At 39.5% G+C, this 26,822-nt stretch overlaps 1 protein-coding gene across 14 annotated transcripts in view; it reads right to left on the bottom strand.

Annotated features, from left to right (window-relative positions):
• The window catches only part of CALD1 (caldesmon 1), a 198,485-nt gene that overhangs the window by 142,921 nt on the left and 28,742 nt on the right, over positions 1–26,822 (bottom strand). For 10 of the 14 annotated variants that reach the window (XR_003927098.2, XR_005934246.1, XM_030040326.2 and 7 more), the window contains exon 2: positions 14,288–14,372. The exons of the other annotated variants lie outside the window; for them this stretch is intronic. The gene's annotated coding sequence lies outside the window, so the exon portion shown is untranslated. The remainder of the gene's footprint in view (positions 1–14,287; positions 14,373–26,822) is intronic. 14 annotated transcript variants of the gene reach the window in all.

Genomic DNA, 26,822 nt, shown 5'->3' with positions numbered 1-26,822 from the left:
TTCAAACCCATAAATTTCTTTCTAGAACTTCATGGTTTACAGAAAGCTCTGTGAACCCAGCTAAATCAACCATGAAATATGCAGCATCCAACATACTAACCAAAAGGTTGCCTGACTGCGACATAAACTTCAGGATGAATCACTCCAGCACTGTATAATCCACCCAGAAACTAAGAGCTCAGTAACATGATGTGCTGAAACCTGCTTCAAGCTGCTTCTCACCGAGACACATTACAGGATCAAATCCCAGGGAATTAACACAAGCTATTCAAAGCCCTCCCACTTGAGAGATGGAAAAAGTCTGAAAGAGTGAGAAGATAACCTTGGTCCTCTAAGATGCAATTCAGCTCTCTATTTGCCAAGCTGTACTCCATCCTGGAGGTTTTTTAACTGGCCGTGTGTTTTAGCTGACTTCACTTTATTTGTATTTAGAGACAGGAAAATCCTGTGGCCAAGACACATCTACAGCAGCCATGACACTCAAGTCTAATGTCAGCCTTACGTAAACATCACTAAACAACTCATTCTGTTTTTCCTAGCACCATTACTATTGCAGAGCACAGACAACGCTTTCAGTATGACAAAAGCAATCACTTATGTCAACACTGTGAGGTCCTGATCTAACAGGTACACCTAGAAACTTCAAGATCATAAGTTACAAAACAGGGACACCAATATCTGAGGTCTCATTGTTATCATTCATAACATATTTTAAATGATTCACCCTTTTTCCATTTTTACATGTGTATTTTAGTCATTTGAACCAGATTTCAAGAGTAGACATGATATATAATGAAAAATAACATTAAAAATATATTATTGATATCATACAGCAAGACTTTAATGGGTGTTTACAGTGCTTGAAGGGCAGAGATGGAAGCAGCCTTCGTACAAAATGGTAATGGCGAGCAGTTATTTTTTCATTCACACACTCCTTCTTGAAAGTGCACTAGTTCACCTGTAATTTTAAGGATAACTGAGGTAGTTTGAATTCATAACTGGCTGACCAGTTACACTTAAGACTGAGGTTTCACAATCACTAGGTTTGTGCACAAACATACCACCAAAGCCTGCAAATGTGATCATCTGTGATCACAGGTTTGTCCTATTATCTTATGGAGTTTACACTAGCATTACACTTTTATACCAACTCTGTGCCCACTTTGCATGCAAAGGCAGTACCTAATGCACCAAAAATCCTGCCAGTATGAAGTTAACCAGTCAGTTTGCTTGCTAGTAACAGGAATCAGCAGAGAGAGTTTGTGTTACAGTTACATTACACCATCCAACTACAATGTTTCTTATCAATTACTAGGAGCCCTAATGCACAATTTACTTTATCACTAAACCATGACGTACTGGTAAGATGGGGACTTCAGCTTCCACAGTTTTATTTAAATGTTCCTTGACTATCCATTACAGCCTTTGTAACAGACACAAACTCTTAAAGGCAGCTCTGAGGAAAGAAAAGTGACACGACTAACATGCCTGAGCCTTGGGGAAATGACCAAAACCTATCAAGTCAGTGGAAAAAAATTGTTTCAGTTCCCTTGGTTTGGGTCAGATCAAATATGCACACGCTCTAACAATGCCCCAGAGGAAAGGGTGGGGAGGGAAAAGGAAAACACTTGATTTTTCTAAGTAAATGTTTGATGTGTTTACACTCTTGTTACACTGAAGAGGAAAACAAGTATTTACCTTCACACAACTGACTGTTACCAATATGTTTATTCTAATTCAGAGCCTATTGAAAAAGGCTATTTCATGTTTCCATGGATTTCAATTAACATTTTGTAAATGTGCATAATACACAAATGGAATTTTATTAAAAACACCTAGCACTCAGTTGAGGTCTATGTATGTACGTACCACAGTAATGTGTACAAGATACTCCTAGGTTCAGACAGAAAACTTTCAGCACAGTTTCAAAAAGAAAGACAAGGTGGTGAGCTTAAAAACATATGTTGCTATTCATTCAGTGCATGGGAAAGTTGGAAACAGCAGTTATTTCCTATTCCTAGCACAGTGAAAGACTATAGTGTATCAGTTATCACCCTAAGAAGTAAATTTTGCTATTTCTAAAGGTGAATACTGTAGCTAGGCAGTCACCAGTACAAGAAAGCTTATCCCTTTGGTAAGTCTCTTCTGAGAATATTGGCCAGATTCAGCTTGACCCACACGGAGCCCACAAAGTTGCGCCACGGACATCTGGCCCCATCCATCACACCCACATCTGGGCAAATAATGTAAAAAACTTGTATTCTTCAAAGGATTAGAGCCTTTTCTCTGCTTGATTATAGTAACAGACCCATTGTGAACTCTTACCATTATGCTTCATTACAATAACAAGTCCAATTTTATATTTCCTTAGCCTTGTATTTCCAAAGCTTTTTTCTCTACTGCATAGTTATACTGACAGACACTCTTTTTCAACCCATCCCATCTCCCCCCCCCCCCCCCCCCCCTTTACAAAGTAGAAAAAGCTGGCTTGAATAGAATGAATGGCTCAGTACCATTCAGGAACATATATGGACCTTCCCCTGCAAGGTCTGAATTCAGCATATTTGAACTGTGGCAAATGGATGTTAGGAACTGACAATCTCTTTGCTACCATTGCAGATGTTGTCATTTTACTACTTTAGGAGATGTATGTGATAAGAGCTGTCCTCTTCATTAACAATCATCTTGGCATCTAGGAAACCTCCAGAAGGCCAAGCTTGAGGAGATCTGGATGATTCTCCCACTGCTATGGTAAATTCACTTCAAAGACTCCAAAGTCTTTCAGTCATGGGATAGCAAGGGGGATTAGAGGAGCAAGCACCTCACCTTAAAGTGTTCGTTTTATATGAAAGGAGCATGGCTTCCACTCTAATAACATGACATCTTCCACAGGACTCACTCCACTTTCAACAAAATATGTTTACTCTTCTGTCATGGCATTGCCTCTTCTTTCTCAAGGTTTCTAAACCCAGATATTAAAAATTAATATGAAGCACGCCCACATGTGTTGAAGAAACTTGGCTCCAGACCCATCCTGCTCTCCTAAAGTGCTTCTCTAATGGCTGTTCTAATCACTTGCAAAAACTCACTGAAGCATTTCATGCATGCATTTCCACTTCCCTCATTGCTCTAGGGCTTGCCTTCCTATTTCAGCCTGTTTGTTTTTCAGCCTGACCTATCCTGTGAAGCCACTTGGTCATGAAGTGGCTGAATATATTAGGCAGCCCAAATCATTGATCAAAAAGATCAAGATTCTTCATTGACACATATTTTGCTATTAATAGCTTAAAAAATATAAAAGTTGGGAATTGCAAGTGAAAGCACTATTGACTACTGTAACAACATGCAAAGCCAGGCAATTTTCAGCTTTGAGCTTTCTAAATTTGCATGCTAAATCTCTCCAAAAAACATGATAGTGGTTTGATAATTGCTTTCACAAATACTAGATAGTGATTTACTAAATGAGGCAGTAATTCTCAGTTCTTAAAAACAAAAAGAGAAAAAAACCCAACAGCCCAGGCTGATAGTGAATCGTACTTGTAGGAACAATGTCATATGGTTGGAAATGTAGCAATTGCAAACAGCACTCCCTTCCTATTGAGTACTGGTCAGTTCCTGTCTGGAGTCCTGAGTCCATCTGCAGGTATACGTCGCTTCAGGAAAGATGTGGACCAATTGGACAGTCCAGAAGAGGATGCAAAAGTTTTCAGAGATCTAGGAAACATGGTCTCCATGGAGAGGTTAGAAGGGTCAGGTTTGCTGAGCCTAAAAGACATGGTAATTCTCCTCACATATATTAAAGAAGAGAATTATGACCTCTTCATATCCACTGAGGGCAAGACAAGACACAATGTGCTTAAGATGGAGCAATGGAGACTGATTTTCTCCCTTGACACGAGCGATTTCCTTATCAATTAAGAGACTTATGGAAACTACGTAAAGAGAAGGATAATTAAACACTGTTACAGGTCAAATGAGGCAAACTGCTAAGCTCTGCAGGGGACACTTCCAGGACAGAATGCACCACTCAAAAATTATTTAAGTAGTAACCTCCGGTTTGGTCCAATACAATGGACTGGATTACGTGCCAACATTTTTTCTAGCCTACCTTCTATATTTTGTAATACGACCTGCCAGTTTCAGCATAAGTGCTATATGTGTGTCTTCAACAAGAACAGCAGTAAGCTGGAGCTCATCAGAAGACCACAGGAAGGAGAAGGAAGTGCACAGTCATTACCTTCTCCACAGAAGCACTTGCAGAGAAAGATTCCTAAGGATTCAACTGGCAAGTCAGCACATCTTCATAGCCAAAAGGTATCAAAAATCGATGACAGATGTAACAAAACCAGAACCCAAGATACTTTGACTATGGACATTCTGTTAACCATAGATAACAATCAAATCAACATACAAAACCCCAATCTAAAGCCAGATTGGGATATCTGTATAAGTATAATGAACTCAAGATGCAGACATTTTCTTGCCAAGCATACAGTTTTAAAGTCCATTAATTCAATTTCTTTTCCTTAAAGCAAAAAAATCTGAACCTGAAAATATAAAGAGAGATTTTAAAGAGATACAATGGACAGTTACTAGCTTTGACTTTCACTGAGTGCCTATTTCCTGTCCTTGAAACTCTCCCCCTAACCACTACTATTTTCACTTGGATTTCCCCACGTATTTAATTTGTTTATAAAATTCCTTTTCCTATTATTATAGAACTCTGATCTGTTATTTTTGTTTGGATCATAAGCATAACATCAGTGATACCAGCTGTAGCTGCTACTCTACCAACATCCACATTCTGCCTCCAACAGTGGCTATGAGATACTCAGAAGATGATGAAACAAATCCACAATTCACCTATCAAATCACGCAATAAAAAGCAGGATGAGACAGGCGAATTCTTTTTCTGAATCCCTCAGCATTCAGCTTACACTCTGGAGCATGAGATCTGCTTACCTTTAACTTCACAGGCGCATCTACACATCAAGAGCCATAAAACAAAATCTTCTTTTATATCCAAGCTACTTAATCAAATTCTTGGCAAGATTATTAACTAAAATTCTGGAACAGATAGGAGGGGGGAAAACCAGCAATAGGAAGACTTTTCTCCCCAAAACACAAGTAAATGTAGTAGTAACTCTTTAGCTCACTCTGTTACATGCCATAAGCATACGGAAGGAGGCATACAGGAGAAAAAAACATCCAAAGAAACACCATGATTCTGTCCCCAAAAGAACACAGGTGGGCCATAATCAATCAGTATTTCAAAATAGCTGCCTTTTATACACGTAGAATAGGAGGCTGAATCCAGAACACATCCAGATCTCAGCTTCATACTGCTGGCTTACCTCCGGGAAAACATATCAAACCCCAATATCTCCTACTGGGTTATTTAGAAGTTCATTGAAGACTCTGAAGTTTGGGTCCAGGCTTTAGCCAGCTCATCCAGACTCATGCTCAGGCTTGGGAAAGACCTGAATTGTCTGTAAGCCCAGCCACCCCAGCCTTCCTGCTGTCACAGGCATATTCATTTCATACAGGTGATTCCTTTAGCAAAATCACCCCTGAGGGTCCGAGATCCCCTCAACTTAAATCAAAACTGTCTTTTGCCTATATCAGGCTAGTTAATATTTAGGCCACCATGGGGTTTACCAAGTCAGCCACTGGAAGACCTTTCTGGGGACCAGGCTCCAAACCCAGTCCTCTTCTAAACAGACTCTATGACCCCTAGACAAGGCAGTCTGCAACTCTGCTCCCTCTCTGCACATGCCTATTTTTGTTTATTTTAGGTTGGAAATACTTCAGGCGGGAATTGCATCTCACTAAACATTCACATGAACAGAGCTCTAGAGTGTCACTGACATACAAATACTCCTCCTGATCAAGCATATGCTGCCTAATCTGGTTCTGCCATGTCAGGTTATTCCCAGTAGGAAAACTGAGGTACAGAAAAACAAGGCGTCTTGCTGAATTCCTGTCTCTGCTCACACAGCTCAATCCACTAGCCCAGTCCTGGTAGTTTAGGATTAAGCCAAGGAAAGGTCCACATGCAGATGCCAGTAACAACTGAATTAGTTGCGGTGCTGACTACAACAATACTATAGCAGGAAGGATTTCAGCTAAGGCTGCTAAAAGCCAGCCAAAACACAGGCTACACTTTCAGCAAGTGTGGGTCACTTTAGTTTCTGTGCCATGTTACCCTGCCACAATCTCCCCTCTCACTGCTGAGGAGATGCTGTCCTCTGCTCATAACTATCTGTGGTTAAAACTATACCTTAGTCTAGTCAAACATAAATTCTCTACAACGTTTTTTACTTTCATATTCTTTATAAGTGGCCATTTGGGGGGCTGCTTGGTTGGGGTGTTCTTCTGTTTGCACATTTTATGTGCAAGCTGGACAGTGTAGAGAGGAGACATTTAGATCCAAATCAGAACCTCTTATGTTCCTCTCATACTTAAAGTTGGATCTGAGTTCAGATGAAACAGTGCCAACATTTTCAAACTGCTCTCAGAAGATTTTAGCTGGAATATCTTCTGGACAGTAGCTGTTCTTGGGAAGTCCACCTAAGGCCAAAATTCCATAGAAATGCTTCTTGCAAGAACTGAACTACAGCCCTACAGCAGAGCTCCTTTCTGTACTGGATCTAAAATGGGAACCAACAGAAGTGTTTCTCTCTCTAGCCCCCCCCCCCCCCATTTCCCTTGAGTGAATTCAGCACTGAGGCTTCATTTACATCTATTTTGTCTTAGTCCGATGTGTTGTGAGAATGCAGAACACAAATAGTCATCTAGAACGTCCTCCCTCCTGCCCCAAGAGCTCATGTGCTTTTGCACAACCTCCTTTCACTTTTCAAACCTTTCACACACCTTTCAGTCCTCACCCATGGCTCCAGTCTATGGCAAAAACATTCACCTGAGCCGTAACTTTCACACAAGTGGTTTTGGAATCTTTCAATCACCAAACTATAAGCAGCTACATACAGTGAAAAATTCAGCTATCACTAAGAAAACTTTTTTTCAGCTATGTTTGTCCTCAACCACCTCAGAGCATTCACTTCCAAATATAAACTTAGCTTACTAAAACTATAAATCATGAATGTATTTGTAAACCTCAGGGACCATTACTGCAAATTTCTCAACTCACATAAGCAGTACTGGACCTGATTAAAAAGACTGCCCATGAGTCAGCCTGGATCTCAGATATGTTACAATACTCTGAGAACCCCTCACCAGGTATATACCACCAGTAAACACCAGCTCCTCACAAAGGAACGTCAACTGGATGTTTCTGCAGTGAAAACTTCACCAGCTTTGTATCTTACAAAGATGATGGGCAGAGGAGAGTTAGACAAATCTGCCTCCAGCTGCATCTGCTTCATGCAGCAGGCAGGGTATGACACAGTTTTCTTTAATCCAGTAAATCCATATGCTGTGCCAGTGAGCGGATTACCAGCGTGGGTTCAGAAGAAGCATTTGTGAAGTGTCATCATTCACATAAGTTCAGAGTACATGTAAAAATAATATTTTATTCTCTCCATGCTCCACTCCTAGCTCTGCTACATTTTTTTGATGATATTGCATTCATTTTGTGCTGATACAAACACACCTAAACAAAAGACAGGCTCACTTCCTTTTCCAAGATTTTTGGCTGATAGTATACTTGCTTGTGCAGGTCTCTCAAAATAAAAATCAACAGCTGGGCAAAACAACAAAGCAAATTTGGACATGTTAAAACTATATTCTCAATAGGTCTCTAGTGAACTTTGCAGAGGCTACACTCAATATAAAGTTCACCCTTTTCATTTGATTCAGTTCCCCTCTTCTTTTAGCAAACAAGGTAACAAATTATTATGTGCAAACAGTATTTTTGATTATGGTCTTCCTCAATTTCCACAAGCCTGGACAACATAAGCTTACAGGTCACATAATGTGGTTTGCTGCAGGCCTTTGCCCAAATATTTTACATTTCCACTTCTTTATATTTTCCAGGTCATGTACAAACTTGAACCAACCCTCACAGCAGCCTTACCAAAAGCAGCTACTATAGCATTATCATCCTCTGACTCGTACAGACACAGGGGTCAAGAAGTCAAATAAGTTGTATAAGATCATAAACATCATCAGCAAAAAGCAGGGTCAGAACTCACAAGACTCCAGCCTCCTGGCAGCACAGTGCTGTCTTTAGCTACAAGCCACAGGCATGGCTTCAGCCATTTTTGCATCTTTGAAAGATGTTACCAAAATTCACAATCAAAAGGCTCAAAGGGTGTAATGTTGACCTTGTTTAATCCCATTTCTTAGGAGTACACATCAAATAATGCATGATATGGCAGCAGAAAGAGTCCAAGCACTATTAAATGAAATACAAAGGCAACCTCACAGGGCAGAAAGGTAATATCGCTAACAGCTCTGTGGTGATCACACCTGGAATACTTCATTCAGCTCTGGAGAACTCATTTCCTGAATGACAATAACAACCCGGAGGAAGATCACAAGAGAACCATAAAAATGTTAAGCAAGCAGAGAGGGACTGACTTACAAAGAGAGATTAAAAGAGCTAATGATGCATCGACCGACTAAATACTAAGAAGGGGATGTGACAACTGTCTGCAAGTATTAGAAGAGCATTACCACGGGCAAAGAATAATATTAGTGAAACAAGAGTTTACAGCTACAGGAAGCAGTAGTAAATTAAAAATTATGAAAACATTTATTGATCAAAAAAGTCATTTTAATAGCAAAATCTACTAGAGTATGGAGTAGACCTGATAATATGCTTAACCAACACTAATGCTTCTCAACTTTTTGTCCTTTAAGAACACAAAAATTGTCAGCTAAATCCTGAAAACACTCTACTTAGAAATTTTAGGTTGAAAATGAGTTTAGAAATTTTCCCAGTGGAATATTCTATCTCTGGTTCGGGAAATTTCAGACATCCTTAACCCTGAAGCAACACAGACATGTCAGGCCCATTGCTTTTGCACTACCCTGGTATAAGCTACAGCTCTGACTAGGAACTCCCTGACACGAGTAGACCAGCCTGCATGTACTGATGAGCAATGTCCCAAATGGGCAGTGGCTCCTGTCTCTCATCTAACCATCCTGAAGAACAATCATGAAAATAAACGCCAGATCCTATTCTACTTGGCTTCGGAATAATTTGCAATTATGAGGGAACTAAACAACTCAATATTTAGTATCTTCCATTTCTCCTCTTTGTTTTGTCCAGGAAACTGGACAGGCACAAAAGTGAACCTTCTCAACACAAAAGACTCCATCTGCCAAACTCAAGCGAATCTTGTTGCAACAGTTTAGAGAGTCATTGATCCACTTGTTCACCCTGCTGTTCTGCTGGGGGTTATCATGCTTTGGATGAGTCTGCCAAAGCGAACGGGTATGCTTGTGCCTTACCCAGTCAGGTTCACTCCACTCCTCTTTTTCACCCAAATAACAGCATAATAATTAACCAGTGGGCTTTTACTGGGATCAGATTTACAGAGTGATCAAGATCTATGGATGAAAAGCACAAGGGAACCACAAACTTGTGTTATAATAATGTCAATTTTTGGGTTCCTTTGTCTTGGGAAATGTTCTTTTTTTTGCTACCAAACTGTAATGAAAATTTTTAAAGGGTTCTATTTGTCTTATTTTATTAAACCTGCTAGTTCTTAAGAAAAACAGTGGCTGTCTACTCCATAAAATATGAGCACAAACAATAAGTACATCAAAAGCCTATTGCTGGTTGGCCAATTTCCATATAACCTAATATGGTTAAGAAAATGTTTGACTGGAGCCCAGAGCAGAGTGCCAAATTTAACAACTCTGCAGTAAGCAGAATGCCACAGAGTCCTCTGCCTAGGCTCACTGTAATTTCAGTTTGGTGCAGTTACTACCTATTCACATGAACTAGACCATAATTGTACTTCTGCATAGTTACAAAACCCAGATACTTTTGTTCTCTCTTCCCTGCCAATGAAGATTAACGCTAGTTGCCGTACAAGGCTTTCAGAGACAGAAGCTCATTGGAGTGTTTCCCTTCTTGGGCTAGATATATTAAGGAAATCCCGGGCACCCTCAGGATATAAAAGAACATACACTGTATGAGGCACTCTGCATTTGTATAAACATCCCAGAAAGTGAAGGTTTTAAAGGGCTCCAATACAAGAATACACGCTTTCTATATTAACTGCTAATGTATACATGAGTTTTTACAATATCAAATCTATATGCAGGGCAGGTATTTTCCTCACTGTCTCACTACTACTGCCATTTATGAAACTTGGCAAGGTGCAGATTGCTTACCTGCCTCTGAGCCCACTGAAAAATAAGCCTTGCCCACTCATGTTATGTATTTGCATTTCCATCTTTCAAATTTCACTGGGCAGCAAGTGATTTAGGATTTTTAAAGTAAGACAAAAAAGGGTCACAAAGCAAATGAATTACATTATCAAGGCCAGTCTTTTAAGTCACAGTTCAGTCCTCTCACTTACTCTTTAATGCCACTGAAATCATTGTGAAGTCTGATAACAGGGATTTGGCAACAGTGGAAAACTGGATCCTTGAGCTTATATCAGTGAAACAAGTCACTTTAGGCATTAAAAGAACAATGCCACCTTGATTATGCAAAAGGGTTAGCTGGCCTCTCCCAGATCATTTCCTATGAGATCATATGCAGACTTGGAAACAGAAGGGACTGGTTTTAGGAAGTTTGGAAGCCTTTTATGGATTATATTAACAAGGCACAGGCTGTTCCCTAAAACTGATTGTACAACAAATTCTATCACAGCCACATGCCCTTGGTTGGAATGCCTTTAGCATTTATGATAGTACCAACAAGAACCAAAAAAAGCAGCAATTCTGTCATTTAATCCCTGTGACTTTTTTTTTTTTTTTTTTTTTTTTTAAGAGTACTGAGCATTAATTGTAATTTTCTGGGTGTCGATAGCACACAACAGGTTACAATGGGATATCTGTTAGGTTCCTTAAACGTTAAAGTGTCCTGCAGAGTTTAGCCACAACTTCAGAAAAAGTTAAATACCTGTCTTACATAGGTAGAAAAAAAAAATAATGCTACATTGTAAGATTTTGGAATGATACCTAATAACTATTAAAGGCCAATTTTTGTTTCTTCTCCAATAAGTACTAGCAGAAAAACATACATCTACACAAAACCACATCAGTGCTTGAAAAATACTTTTTTTTTTTTTTTTTTGCTATTTGATGTCTTAGCTAATGCATTTCCTACCAAACACATTTTCCAGTCAGTTTAGTTACCATACATTCATTCCTGATACAGAAAATTAGAAAGCAAACCAGCAACTGCACTCCTTTTCTAAGAATTAATGCTGTGCATTGTCTTATTTTTTAAAATTTTACATCTAGGCATTATTTTTCTGGTGATGCATATTAATGAGGCAGATACTTCACATGCACCAGGACTGCCCTGTAGTTCCAGACAGACCCATGAGTCTATAAACATACCCCAAATGCTGTAACTCTGTTTGGAAGTGTCAAGGCATTATGTGAAGGCCCTGGCCTTCAGCCTCTTTAGCAAAGCTTATGCATCACTTGGGTTTCATGTTAACTCTTTGATGATGCATATACTGCATGCTAAGCTTTATAAGACCTGCACTGTAAGAGGCTGAATTTCACTGTGGGAGGCAGACTGATCTGTTAATTGCATTAGCTAACATTCATCCATTTATTAGCAATATTAGCAGATTTGGGTTTCTGTTGAAAGTAACAGAACACTTTCAAACAACAGCTCTCAAAGAAAAGTAATAATCTTCCCTTCTGTTCACAGATGGGGGAAGAGAGGCATGGATAAATGCAGTTACCTGCCCAAGCCCAATTGGTCATTCAACAGCAGCACCTCCTGCATCCCAATTAAGTGCCTCCTCGCACCAGGTTGCACTTTCTCCTACCATCTGCATGGTCCGAACACTAATATTATCTGCATCACTGCTGCTGTGGCTGGAGAACCAAAATCTTTAGAATGAAGATTCCCCCATTGTCAAACTGCTATCTCTTATTAGAAATACAACACATTTTTGTTCTTGTTGGGACTGAAGAGAAATAAGAGGCACCTGAACAGAGGAGTGAAAAACTCACAAATTTATTATAATTATTTGCTATCTGTTTAATGATAATGCTGTTCTCTCTGCCAAAGAGAATGCAACAACTAAAGACAACCGCTGCCTTTGCTCAGTTCGGGGAATAACCACCCCTGATACAATCTCCCAGGAATCCATCCTTAGAGCCTTGCCCGTCGCTATTTATAACTGAGTAAATATTAGAGGATTCACATCTTTTGCCCTGAAAAAACAAGGCCTTTGACCTTAACATTTCTTTGGAAAGTGCTTCAGAGAAGACTGTTACTCTGCAACAATGTTTCCTTCCATTAAAATTTCTTCTTAAAATATATAGCCCAAAGGAGGAACACTAGACCTCAGATAATACCACAAATATGGACAAGTCTGCCTGCAGGCATTTGGAGGCTGGGAATTTGCCCAAAATGTTATCCTTACAGAATTAACCAACTCTGTTAGTCAGCATAGTTAACAGCCTCAAAAAAATCATTTTACTCTGACATGCCTTTGTCAGGACAGCTCACCAATTGCATATAACATTGTTTTCCACTGCTTAAGGATTAATTATTCCAAAGGACTGAAACTGGAGCCTTTACACTTCTACGTGCAAATAAAAAAAGTGTTTGGAAGCCAATACTGTTCAACAAACTATCACTTCTAGGTTTCCATTACTCCTGGCTTTAGCCCAGCTCACTCTGCCTCTCCTTTCCCTCATCTCCTGACACAAGGTGTGACGGCCAGAGCCCAGAAGAGCAGGCAAGCTACGGCTGATCACACAAACTCAGTACATGCTGAGGACTCTGCCCTGCTTGGGACTCTTATATCTGCCTGATGAATACCAGTCATCACAAAAGGCAGACTAGAAAAATGGTACAAGACAGGCAACACGACTCAAAGGCAAGCCTTTATCTGCTATTCACTTGCTAAGAGTTAATGCAGACACAATAGCCCATCAGTTCTGCCATGTATATGACCATGACTTCTTAGGACACTTACAAAAACATTAACCTCATGGGAAAACTCAAAATCAGATCTGTGATATCCCTCATCAAAGACACAGCCCTTCATAGTGGCCAATCATTTCAGAGAGGTGTTCAACAAACAGGGTAACCATTCAGGGCAAGTCCCTTCCTCACCTCCTCATCAAGGTTGGCTTCTTCACTTAAGTTTTAAATCCCTTTTAATTGTTTTCCTTAGTCTTCACTCCTATAACTCTGTATTGTATTACTATTTTATATAAATGTCCCGTCCTTTTGGATCAGTGATTTGTCACATGTACGTGACATCATAACCTCCACCTGTGTAGTCAGAATGATGGAGTTCCCTCACTTGGAGCAATCTGTGCTAAACAGCAATTATAAAACAAGTATAACCTGGGAACACTTATTATTATTATTATTATTATTGCTTAGGAAGACTCCTATCAAGTGCTGAAACAACAGTCTTTTGAAAGGCAAATTTCCTCCCACCTGGCAAGCAGAATTGTTTTACATGTCCCTATCAAACTAAAACCAGAACACCTAGGGAATATAGAGTCACTGATTTTGCTGACATACTCAGCAACATTATTATCTTAATGACATATAATAGTCTCCATATTCATAACCTTTCACTAGGAGACAGACCAGTATGGCTGTTGAGCTAAAATAATTACCCCAGCCTGTACCCTGTGTGTACAACTGATGTGTGTGTGCAGAGATGACCGCATGTAGGTTTAACAACAAAGACAAATAAGAGTTAGGCCTCTCAAGGGAAGGAATGCTCCCTTTCCATTCAGGTAATGTCCAGGGACCGTGGGAGGCACAACGTGGAAGAATTTTTCCAGTGTTTCAGAGCGCAAGATTACCGTGCACGTACTTACTCATAATCCTTAGCACACAAAACACTAACAAAAGGAAACATCAAGATGCAAGACTCCCAAATACCCAAGCAATTTCTGACAGTCAGTTTCAGTCAAAGACTGCCATAAAGTATCTTCCCAATGTGTTAAATTAAACCAAAAACTAACCACCCAGAATGGCCTCTTTGCACATCAGACCTTGAGTTTCAAAGGAAACTAAGCTAACACTAAAGTGCTGCTCATGATAGCAATTCTCTCAACTGAAGAGAAAATACATACCTCCAGGGAAAAAAAAAAAAAAAATATATATATACACACACATATATATAAAAGCATCAACAGCATATCTCACCAGTTATGATGCCCCTGAGCCTGGAAGATGCTGCCTCTTCAGCTCCCAAGGGATTCTTTGAATGACCAAATGGTTACCACAGGCACTGGAAAGACAGAAATGTTTATGGGTGGGAATGAAGAGGTCACCAAAGGCAGAACAACTTTAGAGTAAGGATGACCTAGAAAGCAGACCAGATCTCTATCGTTGCTGCATTTGCTAGGTACTATTGCACCACTGACTAAGCTGACTAGCAGCTCCTTTTCTTTTCCAGTGACTCCTCCGTGAGGAAGAAGAAAATCCCAAGCGAGAAAGGGCAGACTGCACTATGCATCCGAAGTCCCATTAGGGGAAAAGCGTTGCTTCCACTTGCAGGGAAAACTGCTCCATTCACCTGATCCTGCTGCCATGACCGTAACTCAATCAGTGTAATGCAATCCTGAGAACAGCCTGGGAAGCATCAGCCACAGAACTAAGAATTTTAATAGCCAAACTGCACCGATTAATATGGAGCCAAACCTGATTATGTCCTCATGATTCACTTCACAAAAAATATCTGAGGGAATTCCCTATTTGTTTTGGCTGTAGACCAGCACGGTTCCTTGATTGCTGGCTGCCTCCAGTCAAAGATGCAAAAATGTTTGGCTATTTCTGCATAGCTGCTGGAGTGCATTTACACAGTTTTTGATGACAGGTTGTTTGTCTGCCTTTACATGTACTTAGCCACTTTTTGACTAAGAGTAATAGAACAGCCACCTCTGAGTAATAGCCAGGATAAATGATGGCAGCTTGGGCAGTGTGTGGTGAGACTGGAAATTGCCTCTGAGCAATCCCTCAACAGGAGAACTGGAGGGAGTTCCTGGGAGAACAGGCTCAGATATCCCACTTGGCGTAACATAAGCCAACTGGGAAGCTGCTCAGGGGCTCTGGTGGTTCCCATCCCCTTTCATCTACAGCAGCAGTGAAAAGACAAAACTTCCAAATGTCTATATACTCACAAAAGACAAAAGGCTGGTATCACAAGGTCCGAGAAACTTTATTTATCTGTTAAACCAGGTGAAGAAAGATCTCTCAAAAAATGAGCTGGCTTCACAATCAGCCTTTAATTAGACAAATACACAGTTTACCTTCCCTGTTCTCCACCTAATCAACACAATCAACAGACATGTTTAAGAGTCTTCAGTAGACTAACTGGCTTGAGCAGAAGGTTTGGCAAAGCTCTGGGAAAATACATCATGCTTTTGCAAGTGACACTGCATTTTTGTGCCATTTCTTCTAAATCCCTAAGCAGTAGTATTGGCGGGGGGGGGGGGGGTGGGGGGGGGGTGGGGGGTGGGGGGGGTGCTTATCTTGGGGAGTTTTGAGGGGGTTGTTTTAATTTTATACTGCCTGCCAAATGAGGTCTTATGAAGACAGCATGTGATGGCACAATGAGGAAGTCAAAGTCTCCACAACACATACAGTACTGTGCTCCACCATGGCTAAACACAACTTGTACCCTGTTGTTTTACAAAAACAAGAAACACCTTTGTTGGCCCAAGAACTACCAAGATGGATGTGTCCAGCTGAGGTGGCAGTCCCTGCAGGAAACTCTACTCTGGACCTTCCTAAGACTGCTTCACACTAAGTGCTGAAGATATCCATTTTTTCTGAGGTTTGCCAAATCCAGGAGATCTGGTGAAAGGAATACAGATTGTCTTTGAGTATTGCAGAGGTCCGGGATTCTGGACTATCTCAGCCTCAGTAAAACTCCTATTAAAGTCAATAGCAGTTGAATGCTCTTAGCCAGAGAAAAATCTAGATCTATCCTTGCATTAATAAAACTCAAAATTGGTTGAGGTGACCTAGTTCTTTCAAGTAGGAATTCAGCTTTTACACTGCTCACCCTACATAACCTACCATAGCCATGAAAAAAAAAAAAAATACACTATAATTTACATAAGATGAGGAAAATAAAAATTTAAAGGTGCAATATAGTAGAGTTAAACAGCATTAAATTCTGTAACTTCCTGACTGCTGAGTTATTTTAGAGATAAAGCTCCACCAAAGGTGGAAATTAGTCTTAATCAGAAGAACATCTCATTTCCATCCTAAGGCTTTCACTTAGCCTTGTTTCCTGCAATACCTTAACATCAAGTCATTCTTAAGTGCTAACATTCACAAGATACTTAAGCACGCTCCTCACCAACCAAACAAGATTACTCACCTACTTAAAGTTAGGCACACACTTGTTGAGGCAGAGCCAAAACATACATGCACACACATAGAACACATTTTTCTTTCATGGGCTGATTTTTATTCTGTAGTCCAAAGCACAGTACCAAAAAAAAAACCAAAACCCAAACAACCAACCCATTATACCACATCTCTTCAAGAATCCCTCAGTGAAACAAAATTAATGAATATATTTTACACCATTTATTTCCTAATTGCAATGATATTTTCCATGCATAAAATCTGTATTTGTGCCCTCAAAGCTATCAAAACCTGAATTCTCTCCTAAAAGAAAACAATAATGAAACATCTATGAAATGAAAGACTACAAATGAGTAAACACTAATGACTAGGCAGGATTTGAGCCAGAGGAGTGTTTCACCCACTTGTTGATATACTTTTATACCGTTTTATACCATGCAGCCTGCAAAATATCAAAGTCAAGGCAAACCAACAACTAAAAAGATAGTATAAAACTAATCTATCTGGTTCATACTCAAGCAATCTCTGGATGCCACACCTAAAGAAAAGCTGAGACTTAATTATCTTGCACTTCTTTCCTAAAGGAGGCCAAAGAGTGATACAAATGGATTTCTTTAATCTTTCCTATAAATCAACTCATTATATTTACTTACATATTGATCAAGTAATTACCAGGTTGGGGAAATGGAGGTATGGGTACCAAAACCAAACAGTTGTGGAAATACAAACTTTCTCTTCCTCTTCGAGTTGTCAGTACTATCTTTCTTTCATAATTTTATAGCTAGAGGGCTACTTCTAAACAGACAAACAGACCATTTACATTTTTATAAGCAAACTAAAGCATATTTTTCCATTGCTCTTTTCCAAGGTGAAATTCTGTTCCCCGTAGGAAGGGCAAAATGACCATTTTCAGAAAATAAACTTATTACAGCTTAGACCACAAGGCATTAGTCTAATATTTTCGAGATATTCCTTCCCTTCAATTTAACCTGACTGCTACAATAAGCAAGCTAGATTCTGTGGGTTATTTTTGCATACTGGAATAAACTTTGTGTAAACATGGTATAGCACCATAATTCTTTATAGGTCAAGTGAAACAACCAAGTATACATTGTCTAACTCTCCCCTTCCTCAAAAATTAATGGTACACTACAAAAAAAATTTGTAAGTTTTCTGAGCTAGTCCTTAAAACCTGGACTGCCTGTAAGTTGTCTAGACCAATTTTTTAATGATTTAGGCCATTTTGGTGACATGAACGAGCACAGGATCTCATTCACTGTTACACTGCTGCTTATTCAGTATCAGGTCAGCCTAGGCAATGTGAGCACAGGAGCTGTCAAATCAGGCCTGAGCTCTGAGGAAGATAAGCTGCAGGGCTTCACACACATCCCATTTCACAAAGATGGGGGCCTACAGACTGGTCCCTTCCCACACGAGTAAGTACTAGTGTCAGGATGTTACGTGCCTATTGGAAATTGGGTTGAGGCACCGTAGTCTCTCACAGCAGGGCAATCCTGGTGGGCCTGTTCCACAGTATTTAAAGTGGGAACACTTAGATGGTAGAGCCTGCATTAGCAAACAAAAACAATGGCACCAAGGGCTACCTACTTCCATTCTCCTGGAAGGGGCACGATCCTCTTTCCTTATTTAGGTTATAGAAAACAAAATGCCTTACTTCATTGCCACACCCATGAAATGCCATATACTTTGAAGTTTTGTTTGGCCAAAATGCTGAGGACAACTCCCTCCATTATGGCACAAACATTTAAATACCTATAAAAATTAAACTTTGATTTTTTAACATCTTTGGAGCCCTGACTCGGTGTTATTAAAGCAGAAGGCATGAACAACTGCCAAGCAACTCATTGAAAGCATATCAGGTATAGTGCTGATTCAGAGGAAAGCATTATATACGCTGAATGACCCTGCTTTCCAGCAATTCTGGCTGCAGAAGTTCCCAGGGATTACTTGGCCTGGTTTTATTCAGCTCCTGAGATCAAAAGACATCACAACCCAAGTGGATCTGGGCTGCAGACGTTTTAAAGGAGACAAATGGCAAAAATACCTTTCAGTGTACAGCAACACCATCTTCCACTTATGACCACCTGAAGCGACAACATGAAAACCACCACCCATCACAGACAGCAGCTCCTCTTTGATGTCCTAACAGCAAGCAATCCACAAGTGCAGAATCACACATATACACAACCACACCTGAAATGCTTGATAGGGTAGTCATCCTCAGATGCAAATTCCCAAATCTTACAACTGACCAGGCTGAAGATAGAAATGTGACAGAAAGGTGTAATAGGTTAGCGCTTAGACTTCTCAGGTGCTTTTGAAAATCTCCCTTAAGATTTCATTTTTCACAAGCTATATAAATATACACACAGAGATATATATATATAAACTGGTAAAAAGGACATAGTTAAAGTGGCAAAACAGTAATTCTGCCTGCCACAGCAAGGTAACTTCTTTTACACTTGCATCTTACCTAATGAAATAAGTCCTTCCTTTAATTTCTCCTCTAACAGCATTTAAAAGAGACCTAAAGCAGCTTTTCCCATTACTTGAACTAGAGTAGCATTTTTTCACAGTACTTTTCACCACTGATGTGAAAAAAGCAGTTAGCCATATCCTTGCTCGAAGTACAGCTTTTAGTCCCTTTCATAACTCAAACACGAAGCTTAATTTCTTACAATTTTGTGTTAACAATAATTTGATGACAACTCAACATGTGATATTCAATTATATAACAGGAAAAAAGCAATGCAGGTTATCTATTGTTTGCTTGTCAGCCTACAAAAACACAGCCAACGCACAAATGCTGCATGTGTAGACAGAACCCTGTTTTAAAATCTCTGATCAGACATTTTTGGTTAAAACTCCCACCACCCACCCTTCTATCGTACTGCCTCTATCAATTCTGGTATCAATCACCAACAGAAACATTTGCATTTTAGAAAAGAAAAGCTTTTTTGAGGATCCTTTATGTCTTGCATATATTTACCCTGAAGAAGGTCATGCCCTATTTTACACGTTTTTCCCCTGACATTTTTGTTCCATGTTTTTCTTTATAAGAGACCAAAAGATAGAGATTCTGTACATTTTTGTACAGACAGTATTGGGACAACAGTATTGGGCAGCCAGCCAACTCCTAAGCCAATATCAGCAGTGAATTTATAGCTCAACGGAAAGAAAATGTTGAAGAGACAGGGGTTTGTGGGAGGAAGGTTTTGTTTGGTTTTGTTGTTTAAATCTGCAAAGCTGTTTTTGACAAGTTTGTCATCAGGCTCGCAAAGGAAGAGTGGAATTTAAAGCATCATCTGTTCTGAAAGATCTCTAGCACCCATGTTCACACCATGCTGAACACCTCACCCATACTCCAGCTCCTGTCCCTGGGGTTATTCCTACTTTGGTACACACTGGCAGAGCTAATGAGTGCTCCCTGCACATTTAAACTGACCATTAGTAGTCTATATGATAAAACACATAATTTTTACTTCACCCCTCATTTTCTTAACTTAATTCTCTGGAGTTTCAATCTGTGCCGACGTAAGGAATAAAATACAAGCCAAACAACATTTTGCCTAGTCTGAGAGTATGCTACAGTGCTGAAATTTAGCTTTTGTTCATAAAAATATAAGGTTTTTGAAGCAAAGGTCATCTTACAGGCATCAGTAGGACAACTACAGTTCTACAAGTGGGGAATGCACTGAGCATCAAATACTTAATTTTAACAAATGCTGTGTTGACAGCAGGAACCCAGCATAGCTTCAGGACAGGCTAAGAGTTGGATGGGACTGAAAGTCGTGTCAGCAATACGAAGGCATAATACTTTCACAAAGCTGTCAAAGCCACACATCTAGCGATAAAAGCATATCCCAAGATAAGGCAGCAAACTGATGGCAAAGCCTTACAACTTGTTGCTCCAGAGCGAGGACAGCTAGACAAGCAGATATGACAGCGGGCACACTGAAGACAGAGTATTAATGGATGTTCACACGCTGGCTGAGACCACTCTGGCCCTCAGCTCATTCCCACACATTGCGGTAAGGGAGCCAGCAGTGAGTCATTTTTCCTAAGCATAGCTCCTGATTGATCCTAGCAGTCAAGTATACGCATGAGCGTGCAGGGCACACTCCCTTGCCCAATGGTCCATCCTTCGTCACATCCTTCTACAGTGCAAGGAAGGTCCATGGGGCAGCATCTCCCCACGGTTGGCAGGACCCCGACAGCCCCCGAGCACGCTGCGCTCCTGCCAGTACCCCCCATCCCGCTTTTCAACCTCTAGCCAGCACTGGTTCATTGCTAAACACCAGCTCCAGCAGAACAGCTTCTGTAGCACTTCCAGAAAAAACACGTGCACGTGCCCTTCAATAGACTAAAAATCAGAAGCAGGCAGTTCTTTTCTTGTTTGGCTGCTAAAGGTCTGCTGCTTTTAATGCACACCCTTAAATTTTTACTCCTATTTCTGATAAATGCATGATTTTGTACCAGCTAAATATTTCACAGAGGATCCAGAACGTCCTTGAATCACTCCCCGTATAATTAAAGGTACATTTTTAGAATTTAAAGCTTTTTTCTTTTTACCAGTGGCTATGGTGTAAAATCATACCCTCCTTTGTGAGCCAAGGAGCTTCTCAAAGACACAAATTTCGCTCTGTTCATTTCAGACTGGTATGGTTCACATAACTTATTAATGAAATGTTGGGAGATCTCAGAACATAAGGAGACAAAGACTCTCTCACAGAATCCCACAGTTACAGGAAAAATCCAAAGACAGGCACCTACAGCAACCAGAAGCAACTCAAACACTCTTCATGCAAAAGAGGGCAGCATATAACAGACATTTTGTATTTAAATGAACCAGCAAATAGTGTCTTGGGAACCGGGGAGGAAAGAAAAGAGAAACAACATTTATTGGAAAACAGATCTACTGAAGCAAGTTTATTTTGAGACATCTTAGTTGACATGTTTAGGAAAAAACTGGAATGAGCCATTTGAAAAAGATGCAGCATTTTTTGTTGGTACTGCATTTTTTATTTGGTAGGAGTCTACGTTATTCCATAGATTTTGAGACATGTTTAAGATTCCATAGGTTTAGTATTACATCACTAATGCTTCATAATGAAATTTCAGGCAGTAGCAAAAAAAAAAAAAAAAAAAAAAGAGAGAGAGAGAGAGAGAAAGAAAGAGATTTAATGATAGTACCGCACAAGATAGGGATATGGGGCCCTTTGTGCAGATTTACTGATAGGAATGTTGAATATGGGTTAAAATAACACAGTTGTCTGGCTCACTTGTGCACACTGAAATGTCATGTGACAGAGCGCAAGTTATGCTATTACTTGAATCTCTTTTTAAAAGTTAATCTAAATCTGTCCTTTGCTGGATTTTTCAAAAGATTTGTTATTTGCTACAGCTCTATAAGGCCATGGACTATTGTAAAAAGTATTTTTCCTGTTTTCCTATCCCATCTATCTCCTTGATGAACAATATTTCAATGGTTTTAGTAGCATGTTTGATACTAGTTGGACTGTTGGATTAGTGCCCTTCAAAGCACAGCTTGACATAGTGGACAAAGCACTTGACTGGCATCAACTCCAGCCTGGTGCTGTCGCAGGAGTCATTTTTCTTTTTTGTGCTTCAACTTCTCAGACTGACAAAAGGGAAAACAATGCCAAGCTCCTTTGTAGAGAACTTTGAGATCAATACAGAAAAAGCAATGCCTGACAGCTTGATCTTAATGCCATTTTACACTACAGAAAGAAGGTATCTTTTAAAGGTTTCTTTAAAAATAAATAATAAGAAAGCTATTTAACATATTATAGCTACATAGGGTTGAAAGTTATTGAGAATAACCACCTATTCTCTGCAGGTAGATAACCTGAGTCCAGGAAAGATGACCTACCGGAGTCCAAAGTGAGATAAATTGGCATCAGTGTATAGGAAATTTTCTAAACCCAAAGACGTTCACTGTAACAATGCTTGCTTTGGGACTAAAAGAGAGTTTGATATTATATCTCAAATAAATTGTTGTTTTGTCAGTTCCCCAACAAATAATTCTGATTAGAGTTGTTCAGCTTCGTGTTTTTATGCCAAGGGCAGATACAGAAAGCAAAACATGGCAGAAATGCTGAGGGGGAAAAAAAAGTCTATGGAAAAATGTATTCAAAGAGCAACATTTGCTTTAAAACGCAGGAAGCAACTATGTTGTCAGATCTGTGACAAGTCATGAATAATCCCAGGCTGAATTTTGAGGACCAGCATAAAAAAAAGCAGCATCAGACAGACCTGAGCTCACTTCTTCAGACTTTCAGACCATTAGGGTCCTGACAATGCTAACAAAATTCACATCAAATAAGGTGCTTCTACCCCGCGGAAATACTCCTCGTCACTGGGTGGGGGAAGCACACAGCCCAGCTTCTTACGGTGGGCTAGATCCTGCAGCTCAAGCTCCCACAGAATTCAAGCCCTGCCTTGTGTGAATGTCAGATAAGCATAGTACACAGCTTTTCATTATTTGGTTTATTATATATACACATAAATGAGGAAATAACCCAAGGACAAAAGTAGATTTCTGATATGGAAAAAGGTGTATGGATGTGTGTGAGAACAACAGAAAGGAGAACACAGTAGACTCGATCTTTAGCTCTTTAAAGGACACACTTTAATTTTGGTTAAAAACTTATATGTAAGAGAAAAGATATGAATCCTCTGTTAAGCTTATAATTAGTGCCTTGTTTTGCACTGTTGAACAAAACCTGAGTATGTTTAGATTAATTTTTTCAAAAGCTTTTAATGATTTTGGCTGCCTGTGTTAAGCTGCTGTAACAGCATTTGATTTCCAGGGTAATGACAGCCAGGTCTAAAATATCCTAATCGGACATCCAAGAATCAAGGCATTTCAAAAATAACTTGGAACAAACCTGCCCTTTGTTTTGGTCTCTTCTCTTTGACAGAAAGAGTGTCCACTTGCCAAATTAAGTAAGGAGAAATATGAAAGAGCAAACAGACCTTTGACCTATCACAAGAGCCAGACTATTGTTTTACATCCCATGACTGTCTGTGACAGTATAAAATGTGAATTTAACAAGACTGTTTGGGAGCTTTAAATTATGCACGTACACTCATTCTGGTGGGGTCAAGATTTTTATGGGGTTTTTGTTCAACTGGCCCATTTTACTCTAGAAGAATGGTGACTTTTGATTAAGCCATTGCAATTTCTGTGCAGAGTTCTCAAATCTGCCAACAACGACAAGTCAAAATAAGTAGGACCAAAATGTTTCTATATTAGAATTACTATCTACTGCACTGATTGACACTGCACTCAATTGGAATCAATCTGAAGCATCAGGCATACTAAGATGTGAAATGAAAACGCTCTGCATTTATGCACTAAACATTCATACAGGATTTAGACATCTAGTAGCCTAGGGTACTAGACATCCAGAAAGCTGGTGTATTATGGCCAGATATTATTGCTAAAAACAGTCAACAGCCAAAAATCAGTGAGACTGCCAAATCTCACTGAATGGACCACTCAGAATGGACTACAAATGCATAAGAGAGAAGCTTCGTCATCAATTTCAACAGGGCCAAAAACTCAGCATCTGTTTCTTACATGCTAACTTACACTTTTCTTAGAAATCATTAGAATAGTTTCATTTCTTGATTTTAAAGGAATCATGCATACTTATTTTGACCATATTTTTTAAGGTTTATATATATATATATATATATATATATAAAGCTTGGTCTCCAATAAAATCTATTTTTAAATCTAAATTCTGTGATGTTTCACAGGCAAACTATTTCACAATCTGATCCAAAACTCACTGAAGACCTTCCATCAGGCCCTTCATCCTGCGACTACTGAGAACAAGCGTTGCCAAATTACACCCTTACAGCTTTGTTTCTGTAAAGCAGCCAGGACCATCCATGCTATGGAACAGAGCTAAAGGACTTCCCTGCTCTGTGGAGCCTCAGACTCCAGCTCTATTAACCCAACTACAGCTCCTTGGAGAGATTCTTTACATTGGAAGTTATGAAAATAAATGTAAAATATGTGCTTACACATCATAAAAGTGAGGTTTTGTTCCATTTTAGACTACAAGATTAAAAAAATTATGCCATGAACAATAAAATAGAATTTACAAACCCCTAAACAATAAAGGGTTATGCACCATGGAGCTGTTTCTGGTCAACTTTCCTCATTAAAAAAAATGAAAAATGCATCAGAAATGTGCAAAGTCAGCATTTCTGATATTTGTCAACTTATCTGTACCCTTTCTGTATGCAGCAGCTGCATATATTAGGGTTGTTTTCCAGCTGACAGAAAAAAACCCCCAAAGATTACCATGTAACTAGCCTACTAGTCCTGAATCACGTTTCTAGTTTTCCCTTTCCCATTTCACGTGTAAATTAAGACAAAATCCTCAGGTTCACTATGCCTCAGTCTCTTCTGTGTAATCCAAATGATACTTTCAATGCAGTTAGGCACAAAATTCACTTTTGTAAAGATCTTTGAGACCTTCTAGATGAAAAGTGTTTTTACATGTAATGTATTATTAATGACATTTCACCAAATGTAAAAAGGCTCTATATTTGAATGCCAGAAGATTATTCTTTCTTATTATAAGCAGCATTTTTTTTTTTTTTTCCTTCAGCAAACTAACCACCTGCTTGAAAGGGTGTGGTCAGCTTTAACTTCTGATCCCCAAATTTCCAGGGACATTTAACAACTGTTTCAACAAAAACTCTTTAACATGGTGCACACCTATTTTCCCCAAATGACCGATACCTTGTATCAAAACTAAACTGCCTTACCTCAAAACCAGCAGAACTTCTATTTATATATAAATGTTAACAGTTGATTCAAAGAGGAAAAAAAATTTCAATAAATAATTATGCCTCAGTTTACCACAGACTGATGGTCTGCTCAAGAGAAATCCGCTTTCTCTGCTTGAGCTATTCCTCAAATTTTCCATACTCAAGGCACCATGACAATTTTTCATACCTCTGCTTTTAAGTCAATACAGACCGACTGCTGATTTTCACACTGGCTCTAAACAAGTGAGAGCTACAATCCTAGATCATTAACTCCTTCTCTGCATTGTAGAAAAAGTATCTTTTAAAAAATAAGTTGTTGCTCAATTAAATTCAGTTTGTACAGCAAGAAATTCCCAACAGGAAAGAGAACATTTTCAAACTCCAGGGCTGTGGGAGGATTATAATTGTGGCTCCATCTCTCTGTATTGTAATGAATACGAGACAATGAAACCTCTCTCTTGGCAGGAGGTACAGGATTGCCCCGTGGCTGAATGAGGATGCGTCACTACTGACCCACTCCATGGGCATGCAAAACAGAGCCTGACTGGGCATGACAAAAAGAACACGAGTAATTCACAGCAGCAGTAGTCAATATAAAATAGCAAAGGGCTCATCCAGAGAGGATGCAGCAACTCTCTCATCCCCCTGATCCTGCAGCCATTGGAGATGAAGCACGCCACAATGCCGACTAGCAGAGTTAACACTCATCTGTTTCCTGGCACTGGTGTGGAAGAGCTCAAGAAGTGGACTTCAGAAGACCTCTATGCTTGGTGCTTGCTGTTGGCCAGCCCTGTTCCTCTGGGACCATCCTTTCTGCTTAACTCTCCCTGCGATGTACATAGGCATTCCCATCAGGTACTGAGATATCTAAATGACAAGAAAGGGCAACCCAACTCTTGTGTTCAATCACACCAAAAATGTCACTATCATTATGGCCATCAGCCATAGATTTAAAAAATTTGAATCCTAGTCATTTGCCAGAGGATACACAGGAAGACTTGAAAGGAATGGTAGGTCTGCCAAATCGTAGGCAGTACTTTACCCATTAGATAACACTTTCTCTGAGACCTCTGTTGTTGCATCTGTGGGGAAGCAAAACATTTATGCAGCTTTAGTAGTACAATTCTGCTTCTGCCACCTTAGAGATGTTAATGTCACACATAAATCTGTATGTTTTACTAATGGCATCATATATCTTCCCAGGCATTCCTAATTCACCCCTTGTTGAGCTGTCTAAGCACTTTATTACATAGGGTTACTCTGTGTCAGGTATTAATATTAAGACACCGTGCCTTGTCTTTCATAGGAAAGTACATGTTCTTATCTAAATTGCTAAGACTAATAACTTGAAATATTGTCCCTGCAAACGTGCTTGAATGCTGTATATTTAGCTAACCAGAGCTCTTTTTTTTTTTTCTTCCCTCCCAGTGAGTGAACATAAATTAAGTCTCCACAGGAATTAACCCAAGAATAAGCTGCATTCCCAATTTGGAGGCAGGAAAGAAGGCTGTGCTATAACAAGAAA

This window comes from Aquila chrysaetos, chromosome 17, assembly GCF_900496995.4.
Source record: "Aquila chrysaetos chrysaetos chromosome 17, bAquChr1.4, whole genome shotgun sequence".
Lineage (NCBI taxonomy): Eukaryota > Metazoa > Chordata > Aves > Accipitriformes > Accipitridae > Aquila > Aquila chrysaetos.
This window is presented reverse-complemented; position numbering and strand designations above follow the sequence as displayed.